The sequence below is a fragment of the Atta colombica genome, unplaced genomic scaffold (genome assembly GCF_001594045.1).
Source record: "Atta colombica isolate Treedump-2 unplaced genomic scaffold, Acol1.0 scaffold2, whole genome shotgun sequence".
In the NCBI taxonomy this organism is placed as follows: Eukaryota; Metazoa; Arthropoda; class Insecta; order Hymenoptera; family Formicidae; genus Atta; species Atta colombica.
The window spans coordinates 1,057,454-1,062,378 of NW_017259293.1; positions in this window are offsets into that span (position 1 = coordinate 1,057,454).

A 4,925-nucleotide genomic window follows, 5' to 3' on the forward strand; every position below is an offset into this window, starting at 1 on the left:
TGAAACATGTAAAAAGGCGTTATATTATATAATCTCATTCCTTTTTCGATGTAAGTTTTTTTTTCAGCGATGGTATCGCATGTAAGCTCATCGATGGTGATGCCATGCTCTGCTCTGATCGAAATATACGCTGATCGCGAGCCTATCGACGCGCAAAGATAAGCTCATTCTCACGCGAAGATAAGCTCATCCTTGCACCGGTGAGTTCAGCTGTTTATTGGCCATAGTGGTCTCGTTGACTAACCTACATTGGCACGAGATTACGTACGTGGAGCCCTCCGCCACATTGATCAGTTTATTTCCTTTTCCTTCGTATATTATTGAAAATATTTTTAAACGCCATTTTTTTATTTTTTTTTTGCTCTTGAGGTCTTGCATGCTAATCGAATAGCTCATTTCATAAAATGGACGTGCGCTGGAACATTCATGGACATCGATCGTATGCGGTCCGACTGAATGTGAGAAAAAAAATTTATGTAAAAAATTTTCTTCAGTATTTATCTCTCATATCCGATGTACGTTTCGAGAAAGTTTTGTTTTATTTTCGCAGAATGACAAGAAGCCTATCATCAATTACAATACCATACTCATGTAAAACAGAGTTGGGATGCAGCAATACTAAAGTAATGAAGAAGATATAATTGAATTATGCGAGGGTTTACCCCGTCCGAAAGATTACTCGAATGATCCGCTTTCTACAAAATTAGTGATAAGCGACGATTTTATCGACGATTTCTCTCGATGAGAGAATTATCGTCGTGTGACGCGATCGTGGATCTTTTTACAAAAGCAATCATCACAAGAATTTTATCTCGCAGAACCTCTTCCATGAGAAGCATGATCAGCGCGATATATCATTCAATGCAAATTACATTGTCGTTTTCAAAAATTCATGTGGTCACGCTCAGATTTGTCATTTAGCGCGTCAGATCTATCCCGACGAAATTCCTAGAAGAGGAATACTTCGTCGAGGCCTCATGACTATTTATTTGCTACTCGATCTGAAATAATCCCGGATAAGTATCGATTTCAAACGTGTATTTTTCTCAAAGATACGACACATTACGTCTACGTGTCACGTAGATCTTTTTCCAACGGGTTCATATAAAAAGTGAGTACTGGTAATCGTCTGTCAGACGTAGGCTTTTTCTCGCAATGAAGATGAGTGACAAGAAATCACACAGTGCGACGAAAATCGTCACACATTCGATCGGTAAGAGAAACGCCTGTCTCCTCGCGGTGCTTTATTATTTGAATAAAAATCAACGCCTATCCTTAGAAACGTTGATAAAAATCTAATTTGTTGTATCTGTAAATGTGTTTTTAATATACTCAAAAGTAACATCTCGCTTGAATGTTGCGAAAAAAATCGGTTAAACACAAAACAGCTCTGCGGTGTGTGGTGGCAAAACGCGGAAATTGGAAGCATAAAAAAAAACTGTTGGTGCAGCGAGGTGGATTTTACCTTATATTATTGGACTTATCGACTTTATTATCGAAAGAACGAAATAATGAAGACACTATGAAGAGAGCCAAAAAAGTGGTTTTAATTTCGACGGAAAATCTCAAGAGAATGCAACATCAGCTATCCGTGCAACGTCAGAATCCGACATCATTCGCTGACGGAGAGTCAAAGGAAATCACAGTACCGCAAAATTCGGATAACATTACGAGCACTAATAATATAACGCAAACTCTCGGAACTCATTTAACATGATTCGATGCGGAGATGAGTCGTACTCTTAATTCTGATTGGCCACGCGATGAAAGTGAGAGATGGAAAATGTACAGAGAGGTATTATGGTGATACCTGCGATTTATCCAAGAAATGCAGAAGACCATGCTACACGAGATGTTTCCAATGACAACGAACGTGGCGTTTTTCATAATTTCAAACACAATGCAAATTTCCGATGTACAGCCAGCACATTCCATCAGCCAATATTATTACAAAAAATTTTAAAATTTTGAGCGAACATAATCATGCGAAGAATAATCAATGTGATGAAGAGCATTAAAGCATTGAAGAAATGGCGGAAAGTGTACTGAAATCTTATTGTAAACATACACACTTACTGATGAAACACTTGTTTTGAAAAGCTGTACCTGATAGAATTAATTAGGACGAGCATGGAATCATGACTATAAGATGGTAACATCGTGAAGAATTTGAATCATTAACTTGATAAACGATGCGATGCGCAAGAGAAAAACTGTGAAAATATAATATAAAATAGTATTTAATATTGTATATGTATAGTAGAAATAAAACATTATTTTTGAAACTTTTTATGTTAATAATTTTTTAACGAAGGACGACGGCTAAAACTTGTTGGAGATTATTCAGGGTTATATATGTACAAAATATGTTAAGGTCAAGAGCATCGAAGCTACTTCCATTCTTGTAAACATTTACCAAACAAATTTAATTTTTAACTTTTCAATTACTTTTTTTCATTAACTTAACTTTCAATTCAAATAATGTCATTATAAATTAACTTTTACTTTATTTAATTTAAATTTGACTGTTAACATAAATTTAATTTAGGTAAAAAAAATTTAACCAACACTGCTACTGAACAGCTGTTAATTTCATTATGGATAGATTAATTGCAGGGAAACAGGAAAGACCCGATTCCATTTGCGATAAAGAAAATCAGAAACGTGCAGATCTTAAAATTACGTAAGCAGATAATATCATAGAAGAGAGCGAAAACAATTTTAAAATTGTGGAGGAAACCCAGAAAGAAAGATTGGAATTATAATTTTTTATTATTCAATTTTTATTTTAATAATTTGATTAACTTATTTGAGGAAAAATGGCTTTCTTTTCATATATAATTCTAAACTATTGAATAGAGACGGAGGAAAGAAAGTGAAATAATGAACTGAAAATAATGTAAAAAATTCAGTAATATATTTAAGTTTCATATTATACACTTTTTTTCATAAAACATTAACATATTTTTATTTTAAATATAACGCAGTGTATACAATTTCATCTGAAGCGCACATTATTAATTCACACTCCATGATTCATTATAAACTTCATGGAATTTTTAAATGCTTTAAGTGTATTATTAAATAACAATTTTGGTGTATAATAATCACAAATTATTGAAATGTATTCTTTCGCACGCAATTTTATTAAAAAGATATGGTATTTATTTTACGACTTTTAATAAATTTATAATGCGATTTAATAATAGGATGATATGAGTGCAACTTTAATGGTATATGTCGATCAGCCAAATGCGCTTTTTTATTAATTAATTTAATATCACGATGATATGAAGAAGGAATGATGGAGAGATTAGGAATGATGAAGAAATTATTTATTTTTCAAAGGAAAATATTTTTAATATAGATTTAATGTAACATTATCATTTAATGTAGCATTAATATCTAAACCATAGTTTACTAGTTCAAATTCTATAATAGAATAAAATTCTACAATATCATAAATTTTATGCAAAGTGTTTACAGTATGGTATTTATTAGCAATAAAATTTTGTCTAAAAAATGATTCAAAATATTTAAATATTTAAATTTTTCAATAACACCGTTCGTATATTGGTTTATATTAGTTTATAGTACGCATTATATTAGGTGTGGGAAAAAGTTCATGGCGTTTTTCCCGTTAGATGTAAAAGGAAAAACGCCACGAACTTTTTCCCACACCTAATACAATTTAAACGTTTCGTCAGACATATTCGTCACTCCGGATGGTTTGAACGGAATTCAAACAAATCTACATAATATGTTTCATAAAATGTGATTAATTGTGAATATTAATATTAGGTACAATTTTGCTTCCGCCGTTTTTTTTCCGAAATTCGAGGCTTTATTGTAAAAAACTGGTTATACATTTATGATTCAAAGTATTGTCCATCGCTACTACTTTCTCCCATCTTTCGGGTAGCGTACGAATCCCGCGTCGAAAGACTGGTCATCTTTTGAGGCTATCCACGAATCGATCCAATTTTTTATTTCTTCATAAGACTGGAAGTGCTGGTCAGCCAGCCGTGCCATTGATCGAAACAAGTAATAGTCAGAGGGAGAAACGTCTGGAGAATACGGCGGGTGGGGTAGGACTTCCATTTCAACGTTTCCAAGTATGTCTTGACCACTTTCGCAACATGGGGTCGAGCATTGTCATACTGCAAAATCACTTTATCGTGTCTCTTGTTGTATTGCGGCCGTTTGTCTTTAAAACGCATTATTTGCGTTCGATACCGATCGCCTGTGATTGTTTCAGTTGGTTTTAACAGTTCATAATACACTACGCCGAGCTGGTCCCACCAAATACAGAGCATGACCTTGGAGCCGTGAGAAATTCGATTTAACAGTACGATATTGCGAATTAAATTATCCATCGCCGAATAGCCTGCATAATGCGATGATAGTATAGTATAATTTTTCATCATATTATCTTAATGTTTTCTAATCAATTAACCGATTTTTTCCGATTGTAAAGATGCAGGGAATATCAATTTTTCGTGTACGAGAAAGAATCAGCAAACTTTTCTCGTCTATTTCTTGTTCGTAATTTTTATGTTTTTCTCTTTCTTCGCGCTCTCAATACAATCGGCACGAAATTCGTGATTTCGATATAAAAGATGTGACACTCGCCTGAGTTTTACACTAATACCGTGCGTGAACAATAAATCTTTTATTTCTCACCAGCGCAGAAGGTATGTTCAACGCACGGAATAATCGCGCAAACTGATTTCTATCCACTATTAGGTGTACAACTTTGCGTCCGCCGTTTTCCTATAGATGGCTTTAGCGGTAAGTGGTGGTCGAAATAAATAGATCAGAGACGTCATACAATAAACTTGGGCATCTGTCAACATACCCCCATAGAAACATTAGTCGATTTGTCTGCATCATAAAGTTATTCTCGATTGAAAATGTCAGTTTAC